At 45.3% G+C, this 17,564-nt stretch overlaps 2 pseudogenes; both read left to right on the top strand.

The window, feature by feature from the left end:
- Positions 1 to 15,115: 15,115 nt before the first annotated feature.
- LOC112411642 (asparagine synthetase [glutamine-hydrolyzing] pseudogene) lies at positions 15,116 to 16,122 on the top strand (annotated as a pseudogene).
- Positions 16,123 to 16,154: 32 nt separating this feature from the next.
- Positions 16,155 to 16,805, top strand: LOC112411643 (asparagine synthetase [glutamine-hydrolyzing] pseudogene; annotated as a pseudogene).
- The last annotated feature ends 759 nt before the right edge of the window (positions 16,806 to 17,564 follow it).

Genomic DNA, 17,564 nt, shown 5'->3' with positions numbered 1-17,564 from the left:
TCCTCATCCCCAGTGTCACTCAACCCCTCCTGGCTCTTTCCTTCTTCTACACCCTCGCCATTGTACTGTCAGCCAGGCAGCTATCAGAGTGAGCCTCGTGGGTGCAGCTGCCCCACAGGGGTGGCCCCTGAGGGCTGCTTCTTTGCCTGTCTCCAATCACCCTACCTAATCCCTCTGGCCCTCCTCCTCCTGAGGTCTCCATCCTACCTCCTCTCTACTCTTCTGCTTTTTGGCTTCAGGTAGCCCAACATGCAAGATCTGAAAGAGAAAGAAACCCCATCCCCACCGTCTTATCAAAAGTTCTTAAGTCCAGGGCTTCCCTGTTGGTGCAGCGGTTGGGAATCCGCCTGCCAATGCGGGGGACACGGGTTCGATCCCTGGTCCGGGAAGATCCCACATGCTGCAGAGCAACTAAGCCTGGGCGCTACAGCTGCTGAGCCTGCGCTCTGGGGCCCGCAGGCCACAGCTACTGAGCCTATGCACCACAGCTGCTGAAGCCTGCGCGCCTGGAGCCCATGCTCCGCGGCAGGAGAGGCCAGCGCAATGAGAAGCCCATCGACACAACTAGAGAAAGCCTGCACGCAGCAACAAAGACCCAATGCAGCCAAAAATATATTAAAAAAAAAAAAAAAAAGTTCTTAAGTCCAAAGAAGTTGTTATTTCAGAGCTGTTCCAGACTCTGTCACTGACTGCAAGTTCTTTCATGCCCTGTGGCTCTGATCTGGCAGGTCTCTGCAGCTCCTCTTTGGCACCCCTAACCTCCTGCTGTGGCTTTCTTCCAGAATTCTTACTCCAGAGCCTGCAGGGTGCTTGGGGAAATCTGTCCCAATCCAGGCTGCAGGTGGAGGGAGTCCAGGGTCAGGGTTCAGGCTGATGACTGAGAAGCGTCCATGGTATACTTGCTTCTTTTGACATGAACAGGGCTTGGGCTTCCACCGTGAATGGCACCCGCATCAGCATGGGGTCTCCTGAGCATCCCTAATGCTGCTTCTCAGGAATTTCAGGGCTGCCCTTCCCTAGCCAGAGGCCAACTAGAGTTGGGCGAGTTGGACTTCAGCTCAGATCTGCTAACCAGGGAGGCCCTGCATGGTGCCCCGACGCCGGGCATCCCCCAGCCTGAAGCAAGGTGCTCGGGAAGGCTGGCGGGGTGGGTGTGGCCCACGTTCCTTCTGTTCCTTTCAAGCCCTAGAGAAACACAGTAACTATTAGAGGCAATAGGCTATCGAGTTGACAGTTGGACAGCCAGGCGATTATGTAACTGCTGCCTGAACTTTGGCTGGGCCTTCGCAAACAGGAAATGGGTTCTCATGGCCACGGTGGGTCCTGGAGCCTCAGCTGCACAGGGAGGGCGCAGGGCGCTTACGGTTCTCCCCTTTTCTTCCACCCTCAGCCTCTTTAAACAGGCCCTGAGATCACTGATGGGGAAATGGGGAAGTGAGGGAAACCCAGCAAAGGGAAAGTAGAGGAGATGATGAAGTCAGAGTCTCTAAGAATAACTTGATGTGTCAAAAAAAAAAAAAAAGAAAGAGAGAAAGAAAAAAAAAACCTTGGTGTTCTTCATCTCTAGCAAAACAAAAATGACAGGGAAGCAGTAAGTCCGCTCCAGAGTGATAATGGGGAGAAAGGAAAATTAACTTGTGAAACCACCTCCCGTGCACTAGCCCTTGCCTGCAGCACCCAGTCTTGTAAGTAAAGCAGCCTCCTTTCACTCACGAAGAAACTGAGGCTCAGAGAGGCCCAAGGCTTCTGACAGATGGCAGAGCAGGATTTCCACCCAGGTCCGCCTGACTCTGGAGCTCACAGCTTTTCTAATCAATCCTTGGCGTTTTTGCGTTTTGTTTTGCTTAGTTTGGTTTCAGGAGGAGGAGGGTGGGGAGCAGAAGAACAGAAGGAATGTGGAAAGCTCTGATGTTTTGTTTCTTGGAAACCTCAGAACAGAGAGACTTTTTCTCGGAAAGGGGGAGAGGAGTGAGGAAGCAGATGTCTACAGCTTGGAGCTGTGCGGTCTTGGTAGGGGGAGTGGTGGAGACCCCTCCTGTGCTCTGGGAAAGACTGGGAGCATATACATCTAAGTAACAGCCGTGGTTACCTCTGGAGAGATGTGATGGAAGGAAGGTGATGATTTTCAATTTTTTCTTTATATGCTTCTGGATTTTAAAAGATAAAAAGCATGGGGAATTCCCTGGTGGTCCAGGGGTTAGGTCTCTGCGCTTTCACTGCGGTGGCCCAGGGTTCAAGCCCTGGTCAGGGAACTAAGGTCCCACAAGTTGTGTGGTATGGCCAAAAAAAAAAAAAAAAAAAAAAAAAAGCATATATTACTTCTGTAACCAAACCCCAAATAAAGGTATTAAAACAAAACAAAACATATATATATTGAGAGAGAGAGAGAAAGAGAGGGAGAGAAAGAAAGGAAGGAAGGAAAGAAAGAAGGAAGGAAGGGAGGAAGGAAGAGAGGAAGAAAAGAAAACAGGATGGAAGATCAGTGCAGTGCAGTCAGGGCCACAGTGGGAGCCCATGCTAGGGAGAAGGACTGGCCCTGGGCCCTTCACCCAGCAGCTGTCCCACCAACCTCTCTGCCCTCTCTTTGAAGACACACATGTGCATGGTCATTCATTCATTCAATCTCCACAAATATTTCTGGAGCCCTGTTTTGGTAGACAAAATGGTGAACAAGACAAAGTTTCTGCCATCAAAGAGATGACATTCTAAGGGAGACAGCCAATAATCAAGTAAATGTATAAATAAATAAGACTGTTTCATATAAGTGCTAAGAAGGAAGGACGATAGTGCAAGGGTGACCGAGAGTACAACATTCGAAAGGGTTGTCTGGTATATACAGGTACAGGTTTGTGTGCAAACGAACAGCATAAACAAACTAAGAACCCAGGAACACACAAACGTATACAAAAACGCCTGTAGCACATGAGGTAGCAGCCTGTGGCGGCCTGAAGCAGAACTGGCTGGACAAATTGAAGTTTTGGCCTGCTCAGGATTTCTGAGCCCTGGGCTGCTCATTTCTCCTTGTTTTAATAGACCAACTCCATGCCCTCAGAGGAAGAGAGTAGCGTTTACTGAGAACCAGTTACCAGGCGTCACTGGTGTCAGGCTGGGCACTGCACTCTAGCAAGCAAATGGCTCAGGCACGGCCCACAGTACACCTGGAGAGGCAAATAGCTTTTTTCTTCATCTCACCTTAAGGAAACAAAGTTTTACTAATTCATCCAGCTACCCACGCTCATCTCACAGCACCTCCCCATCTCTGAACAGCGCTGAATTCAGAGCCTGTTGCTTAGAGCAGCAACGAAGTTCAGAGAAGAGAAATAAAGAAAAAACAGCAATGCCCTCTGCCAGGGCTTTCTACAAAGGGTATAATTTGAGAGAGCTTCCTCCCCACCTCGAATCCACTCAGAAATATCCTCCCTTCTGGCCTGCTGCTGATGCCTGAAACTTCACCACCAGCAGTTTATGTCTTTCTGTTATGTGATGGCCTCTTCTCACCTCTGAGCTGCAGGGATTACCCCTGAGGTGTTAAGCCGCTAGGATTTTAGCAGTGTGGTCAGATGCGTGCCTCCCAGTGGGCAGTGCTGAGGAGTGGCTACTGGTCTACCGGCAAGAGCAAGGGAGATGCTAAAGAGGGGAAAGAAAGTGCTTTAAAAGTAACCGTTACCTTAACTATTTTATCCCTATCTCTTGAGAGAGAAGACAAGAATAGAAAGTGAGATAGAGAGATCTCTCTCTCTCTCATTCTGGAAAATTTCAATAAATACAAAAGTAGAGTGAATAGTATAACGAACCCACAGGTATACCATACACCTTCAATAAAGATCAGCTCATAACCCATCTTGTTTCAACTATACCTCCAAGCCTCCCTCTACCTTGGATTTTTTTTGCAGCAAACTCTAGACATTATATTATTTCTTGAATTAATATTTCAGTATGCATCCCTTCAAGATAAGAATTCTTTTTTAAAAACCACAATACCATAATCACAGCTAAACAAATTAATATATCTTTACTATTATCAAATATTAAGTCAGTGTTCAAATTTCCCCCATTGTCTCGTAAGTTTTCGTTTTACAGTTTATTTGCATCAAGATCTAGACGGTCCATAACTGTCCATTGACTTTCTCAATAAATCTCTTAGGGGCTTCCTGGGTGGCACAGTGGTTGAGAATCCACCTGCCAATGCAGGGGACACAGGTTCGAGCCTGGTCCGGGAAGATCCCACACGCTGCGGAGCAACTAAGTCCATGCACCACAACTACTGAGCTCATGTGCCACAACTACTGAAGCCCGCGAGCCTAGAGCCTGTGCTCTGCAACAAGAGAAGCCACCGCAATGAGAAGCCCGTGCACCACAACAAAGAGTAGCCCCTGCTCGCCGCAACTAGAGAAAGCCCGCGTGCAGCAATGAAGACCCAACGCAGCCAAAAATAAAAAAATAAAATACATTTTAAAAATGCTTAAAAAAATAAATCTCTTAAATCTTTATAACCTAATCTCTTTAACCTCTGCCTACTGAAGACTTGATTTTCTGTTTAAATGAAGAGTCTGACTAGAACAGCTATTATGTGTCTTGTAATACATCTAATCTACAAGAAGAAAAGGTGAAGTGGGTTTGAAAACCAGTTATGTAGTCTAGAAAAGGTAACGTTGGTTACAGGGACACAGGTGAAAGTTTGCCATCACACTCCGCCCTCCCCTACAGCCTTCCTCCCATGCCAGGACTGGCTCCAGAAGAGCTGAGACAAGAGCCATAAAGCCATTGCTTTAATGCAATCATCTCCACCTTTACAGAGGCCCACTTGGCTTGCACACTTTCAGTTAAGAGCCTGGGAAGAAAGAATTGCATCATTCTTGGTTAATGGCCCAAATTAAGCCATCAACCCCCCTAATCAAGCCTTCATTTTGGACACGTTACAGTACTGTAAATAAAATATCCAAAGGAAAATAAAAGCCCTTCCATTTGAGGCTGGAAGGACCTTTGGTCCCTGGAGTCATATTCCTGAGTCACAGTTTCTCTACGAAGACTCAGGGCAGGCAGGAACAAATCCTCTCCTTCCCTTGGGAGCCCAGGGCCTCTGCTTTCTCACCTTGGCACCAAGATGCTGACTGGGAAGAAAGTAGGGGATACTTCTCCCAGTGCCCCAGAAAGACAGGAGTCCCAAGGTTTGAGGAGACGTCCTCAGTTCTACTTGGAATCAGAGGGAGGCCCGGGAAAACGTCTCCATGCATATCCTGGATTCTCTGTCTTCCATACACCATATCTAACCTGCTGTTTCCACTAGGATCTCCCCAAGGTCACAGCCATGTGTAGAAATACTAATAATTGCTATCTGGGAAATGAATACTGTGAGAGTTCCTGTCTTAGCTTGTCAAAAGTCAACCAAGGGCTTCCCTGGTGGCGCAGTGGTTGGGAGTCCGCCTGCCGATGCAGGGGACGCGGGTTCGTGCCCCGGTCCGGGAAGATCCCACATGCCGCGGACCGGCTGGGCCCGTGAGCTATGGCCGCTGAGCCTGCGCGTCCGGAGCCTGTGCTCCGCGACGGGAGAGGCCACAACGGTGAGAGGCCCGCGTACCGCAAAAAAAAAAAAAAAAAAAAAAAAAAAGTCAACCAAAGTTTAAAAGGCAAAGTTTAAACTGAAAAACAATGATTGCTCTCAAGATCCAAAATCTCCAACAAATCAATTGGAAAAAGACAGTGCAACAGAAAAATGTGCCAAGAATATGAAAATGAAAGATAAATGGCTTTATAAACATAAAAAGAGTTACCCAATCTCATTAGTAATCAGAGAAATGCTTGTTAAAACCACAATATGACATGATTTTCAAAAATAAAAAGACTGATAATATTCAGGGTTGGAAGGAGTGTGGGGAAAAGGTCATGCTTGTATTTTATTGGCAAAAGTATAAAATGGTGAACATTTTAAGAAGGCAATTTAGCAATACCTAGCAACATTTTAAAGGGAAATCCATTTTAATGATCTACTCTGTGGAAAGACAAGTATGCAATATAGACAAGGACACAAATATGTGAATAGAATGTTCATTGCAACATTGTTTGTAATAGCAAGAAGTTGCGAACAATCAGTAGGGGAAATGGTTAAATACATAATTATGTAACATCAATAATATGGAACACCAAGCAGTCATAATGTACAGTTTTGTATATACTGATATGGAAGGATATCCAAGGAATATGGTCAAGGGGTAAAAAACAAAAAATAGTATAATCTCATTTAATTAAAACTATATATTAAATTAAACCATTTAATTAATTGTCTAAATTAATTTAATTTATATTAAACTAGTTTAAAGTATATATGTTTAACTTATATCTATGTATATTTATATGTTCATAAAAAAGATTTGTAGAGATAAATCATCCTTTATTATACCAAACATACCAAATGTAACTGACAGTGGTTACCTCTGAGGACTTGGATTACAGGGAGCAATTTTTATTTTTCACATTATATATCAATCACGGTTTTTAATTTTTTAAAATAAATTTATGTATGTATTTATTTATTTTTGGCTGCATTGGGTCTTCGTTTCTGCATGCAGGCTTTCTCTAGTTGTGGCGAGCGGGGGCCACTCTTCATTGTGGTGCGTGGGCTTCTCATTGCGGTGGCTCCTCTTGTTGTGGAGCACAGGCTCTAGGCGTGCGGGCTTCAGTAGTTGTGGCACGTGGGCTCAGTAGTTGTGGTTCGCGGGCTTAGTTGCTCCGCGGCATGTGGGATCTTCCCGAACCAGGGCTTGAACTCCAGTCCCCAGCACTGGCAGGCGGATTCTCAACCACTGTGCCACCAAGGAAGTCCCTATTTTAATTTTTTTAATTAAATTTTTTTTATTTGGCTGCATCACACAGCTTGTGGGATCTTAGTTTCCCGACCAGGGATTGAACCTGCACCCTTGGCAGTGAAAGTGCCAAGTCCTAACCACTGGACTGCCAGTTATGGAGTTTTAAAAGTTTTATAGTAAGCTTGAAATACATACATAATTTAAAAATTGAAATAATGAAAGAATACAATAACACAGTTTCTTATTAGAAGAGCAAAACTTTTAAAGGTTAAAATCCAGTATTGGTGAGACAGGAGGAAAAGGGCGTGCTCATTCAGGATTGGTGAGAGTACCAGTTGGTGCCTTATTAACAAAATGCAATTTGTCACTACCTATCAAAAGTTAAACTGTGTGTACCATTTTACCTAGGAATTCCACTTTCAGGATGTAGTCTAGAGACATACCTGGACAAATAGGCAAGACACAGGTAATAATGATAATAACAACAGCCATCACTTATTAAATGCTTAATAAGCCCTTGGTGCTGTTTTAAGGACTTAAAGACAAAGAAAGAGACATGAACCACATGCCTCATATAAAAGCTTACCTGTGCCAGGTACTTCTCTAAGCTCTTTACATGCTCTGTGTGTGTTTTATTTATTTATTTTTAAAAATTTATTTATTTTGGGCTGCATTGGGTCTTCGTGGCTGTGTGCGGGATTCTCACTGAGGTAGCGTCTCTTTGTTGCTGAGCACCGGCTCTAGGTGCACAGGCTTCAGTAGTTGTGGCTCAGGGACTCAGTTGCTCCACGGCATGTGGGATCTTCCCGGACCAGGGCTTGAACCCGTGTCCCCTGCATTGGTAGGTGGATTCTTAACCACTGTGCCACCAGAGAAGCCCTGCTCTGTGCGTTTAATCCTCACAACAACCCTGTGAAATGAGCACTCTCATGTCCACTTGACAGATAAGGGAGTTACACATACCAAAGGGAAGTGACTTGACAAAGTCATACGGCTAGTGAGCGGCAGAGCCCAGGAAGTGAACCCAGGCAGTTGGCGTTAGACTCTGTGCCTGTGACTCCTACACTATAATAATGTAGTAAATCATATAATCTTCATAGCTCCTTGGGATAGGTTGTTTTTGTGTTTTATTGTTTGGGTCTGGCCAGCACATACATCTCTTTTTAAGTTTGGTGGGAGACAGAACCCACCAACCACTTCAGGAACCAAAAGGCCAGATACTCACTGTTCCAGGTCCCCTTGCACCTGGGAGCAAGCATGTGACTCGGTCTTGGACAGCCAGCTGTGCCGAAGGAGGACCATGGCACAGAGAAATAGGGACAGTGGGGAGTGTGCTTTGGTTGATGCGGGGGCACGTAAGTGTTTGGGTAGGTAGCATGCTACAGAAGCTCCTAGGGTCCCATGATGCTGGTGGTGCCAGGGCTGCAGTTGAAATTTGAGAGGCAGAAACAGTGTTCTGAGAATGGGGTCTCAGACAAGGAAAGGCTCTCCGGCTGCTCCTGGCTGCAGTTCAGGCACATCTGTCACTGGGGCGATATGACTCAGGGGATCCAGTGGTGCTTGACATACTGGGGTGATCTTCGAGACTGTGGCAAGCAAGTCCCAGAAGGAGAGTCCCCAGGGTGGCACAAAGCGGTGGTGAGGTCCAGCCAACTTCAGCAAGTAACAGTTCTTCTCTTGATAAATAGCTTCTTGTGAGTTTCTGGATCTCAGTAGAAACCAAACATAGGGCCAAGCCCCTTATGAACTGAGGATTATCTGATCCACTCAGCCAGCCCAGGGTCTCACAAGCCCTGGTGCTTCTTGTCTTCAAATAGAGCTGGCTGGAGCCTGATAGTATCCTGAAGGCAGAAAGGAGCCACAGAATGCCCTGGTGTGCCTTCTAGCTTGCCATATCTTGCTAAATAACCTCTCCTCCCTCAGTCCACTCCAGTGGCTTCAGGAGAAGTTAGGCATGAAGACACTGGAAACAAAAAAAAAATTCCAGGGGACTTCCCTGGTGGTCCAGTGGTTAAGAATCTGACTTCCGATGCAGGGGACACGGGTTCAATCCCTGGTCAGGGAGCTAAGATCCCACATGCTGCGGGGCAACTAAGCCCGTGCGCCGCAACTACTGAGCCCGTGGCTCTAGAGCTCGAGCGCCACAACTAGAGAGAAGCCTGCATGCCACAACGAAGATGCTGTGTGCCGCAACTATGACCCAATGCAGCCAAATAAATAAATAAATATTACAAAAAAAATTCCAGCTTGGATTGCAGGAGACTGGCTCTGCACCATACACCATCACCAGCCAGAAGTGGCTTATTATTAAGAGATTAACAGCAAGAATTCTAAATAGATAAACAAGGTACTACTGTATAGCACAGGGAACTGTATTCAATATCTTGTAATAACCTATAATGGAAAAGAATCTGAAAAAGAATATATATATGTATATATATATTTATTTATTTATATATAAAACTGAATCACTTTGTTGTATACCTGAAACTAACACAACATTATAAATTAACTATACTTCAATTTTTTAAAATGGTTAAAAAAACCCACCACAGTTAAAAAAAAAAAGATTAATAGCAAGAATTCTAGAACCAGACCGCCTGTATTTGAATTCTGGTTCCACTAGTTCCTAGCTATATGAATTTGGGCAAGTGTTTTTTTTGTTTTGTTTTTATGCGGTACGCGGGCTTCTCACTGTTGTGGCCTCTCCTGTTGCGGAGCACAGGCTCCGGATGCGCAGGCTCAGCGGCCATAGCTCACGGGCCCAGCTGCTCTGCGGCATGTCGGATCTTCCCGGATGGGGGCGCGAACCCGTGTCCCGTGCATCGGCAGGTGGACTCTCAACCACTGCGCCACCAGGGAAGCCCTGGGCAAGTGTTTTAATCCCTCTGAACCTCTGTTTCCTTATCTGTAAAAGAGAGATAATAAAAATACCTAACCTCATAGGTTGCTTTAAAAATTAAATAACTTAATGTATGTAAAACTCTTCGAATAGTATATGCACTAAGTGTCCCTGTTATTATTGTGGTAACAAAGCGCTTCTGAGAAAAAGTTCTAGAGATCTATTGCACAACAACGTGAATATACTTAACACTATTGAACTGTACATTTAAAAATGATTAAGACAGTAAATTTAATGTTATAGGTTTTTTACCACAATTTAAAAATGTTTTAACCCTTAGGAAAGCAGAAGTTTTTAACATGGAATTTTTTTTTTTGATGGAGCTTTATTTATTTATTTATTCATTTATTTATTTTGGCTGAGCCACGTGGCTTGCGAGATCTTATTTCCCTGACTAAGGATGGGACCCGGATCCCCAGCAGTGGAAGTGCGGAGACAACCACCAACCGCCAAGGAATTCCCCGGAATTTTATAAGATATTTACTTTCAAATCTAGAGACTCAGTGGTCCTTTTCTTAAATTGTACATAACAAATGCCTCTTCATTGAAAAAAAATAATAAAGCCCGTCTGAGAGATGATCCTGGAAGTTAATGGAGAAAGAAAATCCTCCAATGGGTAAAATTTCAAGTAGAATACATCATTGGCTTTTTTGGGAGAAGACACAGAGGATCTATACTGATTCATGTGCAAGGTCAGTGATTTGGCTGGGTGGACAAACTTAGATGGAACAAAATCAGAGGGTTGGGGAAAAGAGGTTTGGGAAGAAGTCTTGTGAATGGACCTCTTACGAGGGCCCCAGAACACAAGAATATTTGTGTCTAGTAGAGCCACTCAGATGGGTAAGGTGAACCCGCTTTATGGGTGTCATTCTGTTTCTCCCTGAGACATTCTATGAACCAAACAGCTGTGGTGGCAAGGACACAGGCTGTATGTGGCCTTCACAGGATGGACCGCCTCTTACCAAGTCAGACCTAGTGGGGGCTACTGCTGAAGGTCAGCTTGGCCCACAAAAGCTACCAATTCAGCCCACCTACTTGATGAAGGGTGCTTGTGTTAGCTCTCCTCCAACAAGGAAGGGGCAGAAATTTGTTCTCTCTAGAAGGCAATTATGCATTTTAAGCCTTGGATTTATTTTCCCTACTCCCATACATCTGCCCACCCCCTACCATCTGTGGACATTCCAGATGCCTCATACGCTATCGTGGCTCCCCACACGCGTGGCTTCTGACCAAGATCTCACTGTACAGTGAAAGGGTGTTGACAGTGTCTAGCACGTGAAGTGCTCTGCAAGTATTAGTGTAACCAAAAGTGGGGTCCAGCTGCTCAGTGCTCAAAAGTCCATAAAGAGGCAAGTTGGTGGAAAGGAAAGTTTGCTTTATTTTGGAAGCTGGCAACCGGGGGTGGGGCGGGGGCGGTAGGGCGGATTCCCCCTTCCCCTCCCCTCCCCTTCCCTTCCCTCCCCCCCACCCCCACTGACAATCAGTGGGCAAGAGCTTTTATAGATGTAGGGAGGGGCTACATGCAGAAACAGCACAGTCAGCTCTGACAGTCATCTTGAAATTGGTCAGGCGGTGGTCTGACCAGCGTCGTCTTGATTTTTTTCTTTTTTTTTTTTTTTTGCTCGCGGGGCTCCCCATTGTGGCCTCTCCTGTTGCGGAGCACAGGCTCCGGACGCGCAGGCTCAGCGGCCATGGCTCACAGGCCCAGCCGCTCCGTGGCATGTGGGATCTTCCCGGACCGGGGCACGAACCCGTGTCCCCTACATCGGCAGGCAAACTCTCAACCACTGCGCCACCAGGGAAGCCCCGTCGTCTTGATTTTTAAAAATATATTTATTATTTATTGTTGTGGCTGTGCCTGGTCTTAGTTACAGCATGTGGGATCTTCGTTGCAGCATGCATGTGGGATCTAGTTCCTGGACCAGGGATCGAACCCGGGCTCCCTGCATTGGGAGAGTGGAGTCTTTACCCACTGGACCACCAGGGAAGTCCCTAGATTGTCTTAAGTACAGTTAATCTTCAGTTCCAGGGTTGGTTTGTTCCTATTTCCTTGAGGCCAATTCCTGGAACTGTGGCACCTTATGTCATGGCTTCAGTCTGGTCATCATGTAGTTAACTTCTTCCACCTGCTGGGGGTCTTAGTATCTAAAAGACAGCTCACAGGATATGGCTCTGAATGTTATCTACAGCCTTTGAGAAGGAACTAAAGGTCCTTGACTTTGCTTACGGACTAAACTATTATTGTTTTGTCCTGTTTGACTGCTTTTCTTTGCTTCTGCATTTTCTCACTTCTCTGATTAAACTTATTCTTTGGCTAAAGATTTTCTACAGACAAGAGGCAGGTGGAGGACATGGTGGAGAAGGACCATAGGGTCCTCCTCCATTTCATTAGCTCATCTAATCTTCACAGAAACCATATTAAGCTAAATACCATTATTATCTCCATTTTACAGATAAGGAAACTGAGTTACAGAGAAGTTTTATAAATGGCTCAAAGTCACAGTAGGTAAGTGAGTGGTGAGGCCAATATATGAATCCAAACAGTTTGGCTCCAGAGTCCATGTTCTTTACCCTGGAAGGCCCATGGGAGTCATGAGTCTTATGTACTCCATCCCTCAGAAGCAGTTGGCTTTGTAGAGACTGAGTTATGGCAAAACCCTCTGAGAATGGAGTGCTGACCACAGAGTGGAGTGCAGTGCATGCTCTGAACCAGCAGCAATTCTATGGCACCATTTCTTTCTCAGCCAGGATACATGGTGGCCCCAGGAAGAGGGAGATAGAGGTGGGAGTGGGGTCTCTAACTACTACACCTAATAACCCATTCACAACATTTTTGCGTGTAGCCCCATGACTCTGGGCTTTGCTGGTTTAGAGGTTTGGTATCCCAAGGAGGTTTGCTTCCACAAAGAGGAGACACCAATAGGCCGATTGCACTGGAACGTGAGACAGATACCTGGCCATTTGGGGCTTTTTAAGCCATTGAGTAAACAGGCAAAGAAGGGGAATAAGACGTTAGCTGGGATGATTGATCCTGATGATTTAGAGAAAATAAGGTTACTGTTACACAGCAGGGTCAGAGAGGAGGATGTGTGCAACCCAGCGGCACCCCAGGGATATCATATACCATCATGTCCAATGGTTAAAGTTAACAGAAGACTAAACCAGCAGAAACAAGATAACAGCTAGTTATCCTCCAGGAGTGAAGGTTTAAGTCACTCCATGAGAAAAGAACCCAACCATCTTAAGTCCTGGCTGTATAACATAGCGGTTTAGAGCCTGAGCTCGGGTACCAGACTACATGGATTTAAATCTGAGTGCTAACACATGCTGGCTGTGTATCTGTGTCTACTTTAGTTTCCACACCTGTAACATGGGGATAATAATAGTTCATATCTCAAACGGTTATTTTGAGAATTAACACTTATAAAACACATAGAACAGGGTCTGGCATGTAGTAAACACTCTATACATGTTAGCTATTATTAAGACAAAGGAATGAGAAGCAACAGAGGAAAGTCATAAATACCAGTGACAGCCTCAGGCTCAGTTGCAAAAATGAGAACAGTACAGGAATGTTTATACCAGTTTTATTTGTAATAGCCAAAAACTAGTCAGAAACAATCCAGATGTTCGGCAGTATGTGATTAAATAAACTGGTGCATCCACACCATGGTAGATTGCAGCAGTAAGAAGAAATGAACTATTGCACAGAGAAAGAAACCATCAAAATGAAAAGGTAACCTACGGAATGGGAGAAGATACTTGTAAATCAACTATCTGATAAGAGGTTAATGTCCAAAATTTATAAAGAGCTCATACAACTTAACTGCAAAAACCCAAACAATCTCATTAATAAATGGGCAAAGAATCTGAATAGACATTTTTCCAAAGAAGACATACAGATGGCCAACAGGCACATGAAAAGGTGCTCAGCATCACTCATCACCAGGGAAATGCAAATCAAAAGCACAAAGAGGGCTTCCCTGGTGGCGCAGTGGTTGGGGATCCGCCTGCTGATGTGGGGGACGCGGGTTCGTGCCCCGGTCCGGGGGGATCCCGTGCTCCGCGGCGGCGAGAGGCCTGCGTACAGCCAAAAAAAAAAAAAAAAGCACAAAGAAGCGCCGGTGGGGCACAGCTACAAGTGGAGGCAAGCACCACGGTCCCGGGCGGGCAGCCCTCAGCCATGGCTCGCGGCCTCCAGCTCCTGCTTCTGAGCTGCGCCTGCAGCGTGGCGCCCCCTGGCCGGGAGGTGAAGGTGACCTGTTTGGAGGATGTGGACTTGCCTTGCACTGCCGGCTGAGACCTGCAAGTTCCCTACGCGTTCTCCTGGGCCAAGCTTACAGATGGCTGTGTAGAGAGGATGGAGGTGTCCCAGGAAGACCTGTGGTACTCTCAGTAGAGGGGCTCTTCAGCGGCCCCCAGGGAAAGGCCGTATTCCCTGAGGATCCGAAACACTACTAGCTACAACTCGGGGACCTGCAGGTACTCTCTGGGAGATCCAGAAAGGCAGAGGAAGTTAAGTGGGACCGTGATCTTGAAAGTGACAGGACGCTCTAAGGGACGCAAACAAGAGACTTTTAAGAAATACAGAGCTGACACCGTGGGGCCAAGGACACTGGCAGCAGAAGTCCTGGGAAGTACTCCTTGGCATGAGCCTTCCCAGAGTCTGTCATTAGCCCCACCAAAGAGCCCAGGTAGACTCCAGTGTTGAGTTGCCTCAGGCAAAACAACCAACAGGGAGGGAACCCAGCCCCACCCATCAACAGTCAGGCAGATCAGAGCTCTGGTGAGCTCTGCCCACCAGAGCAACAGTCAGCTCTACACACCACCAGTCCCTCCCATCAGGAAACTTACACAAGCCTCTTAGATAGCTTCATCCACCAGAGGGCAGACAGCAGAAGCAAGAAGAACTACAATCCTGCAGCCGGTGGAACAAAAACCACATTCACAGAAAGACAGACAAGATGAAAAGGTAGAGGGCTATGTACCAGATGAAGGAACAAGATAAAAGCCCAGAAAAACAACTAAATGAAGTGGAGTGGGAGGGAGGGAGACTCAAGAGGGAAGAGATATGGGAATATATGTATATGTATAACTGATTCACTTTGTTATAAAGCAGAAACTAGCACACCATTGTAAAGCAATTACACTCCAATAAAGATGTAAAAAACAAAAAAAGAAAGGAGGTGGGCTGAAGTTTTCCCCTTTGCTCTCCAAAATCTTTGCTTTCTTTTAGATGATTTTATAAAACAGCTTTATTGAGATGTAATTCACATACCATAAAATTAATCCATTTAAAGTGTACAGAGCCCGCAAGTCGCAGCCTGCTCACCTTACACCCGCCCACCCTACTGGATCCCAGAATTTCTGTGATCGTATTTGAATAAGTCACTTGGAGAGAGCCCGTAGCTCCATTGCACCATGTGTGGCATTTGGGCCCTCTTTGGCAGCGATGACTGCCTTTCTGTTCAGTGTCTGAGTGCTATGAAGATTGCGCACAGAGGTCCAGATGCATTTCTTTTTGAGAATGTCAGTGGATACACCAACTGCTGCTTTGGATTTCACTGGTTTGCGGTGGTTGATCAGCTGTTTGGAATGCAGCCAATTTGAGTGAAGTAATATCCTTACTTGTGGCTCTGTTACAACAGTGAAATCTACAGCCACAAGGAGCTGCAACACCATTTTGAATTTGAATACCAGACCAAAGTGGATGGTGAGATAATCTTTCATCTTTATGACAAATGAGGAATTGAGCAAACAGTTTGTATGGGGTATTTGCATTTATTTTACTGGATACTGTCAATAAGAAAGTGTTCTTGGGCAGAGATACCTATGGAGTCAGACCTTTGTTTAAAGCCGGGACAGAAGATGGACTTTTGGCCATGTGTTCAGAAGCTAAAGGTCTCATTACCTTGAAGCACTCTATGACTCCTTTTTAAAAAGTGGAGCCTTTTCTCCCAGGACACTATGAAGTTTTCGATTTAAAGCCAAATGGCAAAGTAGCATCAGTGGAAATGTTTAAATATCATCGCTGTAGAGATGAGCCTCTGCATGGCCTGTGTGACAGCGTGGAGAAACTCTTCCCAGGTTTTGAGATAGAAACTGTGAAGAACAACCTACGAATCCTTTTTGACAATGCCATTAAGAAACATTTGATAATGGACAGAAGGATTGGCTGCCTTTTATCAGGTGGCTTGGTTTCCAGTTTGGTTGCTGCCATCCTGTAGAAGCAGCTAAAAGAGGCCCAAGTACAGTATCCTCTCCAGACATTTGCGATTGGCATGGAAGACAGTCCCGATTTACTAGCTGCTAGAAAGGTGGCAAATCATTGCGAGCGAACACCATGAAGTCCTCTTTAACTCTGAGGAAGGCATTCAGGTCCTGGATGAAGTCCTATTTTCCTTGATATTACATTAAGGAAATACTACATTTCCTTGCCATTTCCTTGATATTATGGTATTACAACAGTCCGTGCTTCAGTAGGTATGTACTTAATTTCGAAGTACATTCGGAAGAACACGGATAGCGTGGTGATCTTCTCTGGAGAAGGTCCAGATGAACTTACACAGGGTTACATATCCGAGGAGGAGAGTGAGCGGCTTCTGAAGGGACTTTATTTGTTTGATGTTCTCTTAGCAGATCGAACTACTGCTGCCCATGGCCTTGAACTGAGAGTCCCCTTCCTGGATCATCGATTTTCTTCCTGTTACTTGTCTCTGCCACCAGATATGGGAATCCCCGAGAACGGGATAGAAAAACATCTCCTGAGAGAGACGTTTGAGGACTCCAGTCTGATACCTAAAGAGATCCTCTGGTGACCAAAAGAAGCCTTCAGTGATGGAATAACCTCAGTTAAGAATTCCTGGTTTAGGATTTTACAGGAATACATTGACCATCAGGTTGATGATGCAGCGATGGCAAGTGCAGCCCAAAACTTCCCGTCAGTACTCCCAAAACGAAAGAAGGCTATTACTACCGTCAGATCTTTGAACGCCACTACCCGAGCTGCGCCGACTGGCTGCCTCATTACTGGATGCCCAGGTGGACTAGCGCCTTCCGCCCGCACTCTGACCCATTACAAGGCCGCTGCCAAAGCTTAGGTACTCCCTGAGCCGTGGAGTGAAAGTAAATATTTCTTCTCATTATGAAGGGTAGGGGGCTTGGGGGCAGGATGGGTCAACTGCCCAGGCTTGCTTGGGTGTGAAAACATAAAAGTCTTAAATCTGAAAGAAAGAAATAAATAAAGTGTACAGTTCAGTGGTTTTTAGTATATTCACAGGCAATGCAATCAACACAATTTAATTTTAGAATATTTTCATAATCTCAAAAAGAAAATGATATCCATTAGGAGCCACTTTGCATTCTCCACCCCCAGCCCTAGGCAACCACTCATCTATAGATTTGTTTTTTCTGGACATTTTATATAAATGGAACCATATAATATGTGGCCTTCTTTGTCTGGCTTATTTCACTTTGCATGATGATTTCAAGGTCCACCCACGTTGTAGCATGCATTAGTACTTCATTATATTTCATGGCCAAATAATATTCCATTGTTTGGCTATACCACATTTTGTTTATCCTTTCATCAGTTGATTGACATATGGGTTGTTTCCACTTTTTAGCGATTATGAATAATGCTACTATGAACATCTGTGAACTAGTTTTCCTATGGACATATGTTTTCATTTCTCTTGAGTATATATACGTAGGAATGGTGAGATATATTTTTGTTTGATTGAGGAGGGGGTTTCTTTCTCTTTCATGTTGGAGTCTTTCCTCAAATATCTAGTGATCCCTGGTGATCCTGTTTATATTTAAATCAGAATTTTCAGCACGTCCATCTCAGCCCAGCCTTT

This window comes from Neophocaena asiaeorientalis, unplaced genomic scaffold (genome assembly GCF_003031525.2).
Source record: "Neophocaena asiaeorientalis asiaeorientalis breed wild unplaced genomic scaffold, Neophocaena_asiaeorientalis_V1.1 scaffold167, whole genome shotgun sequence".
In the NCBI taxonomy this organism is placed as follows: Eukaryota; Metazoa; Chordata; class Mammalia; order Artiodactyla; family Phocoenidae; genus Neophocaena; species Neophocaena asiaeorientalis.
The sequence above is the reverse complement of the archived record's forward strand: the minus strand, read 5'-3'. Positions and strand labels throughout refer to the sequence as shown.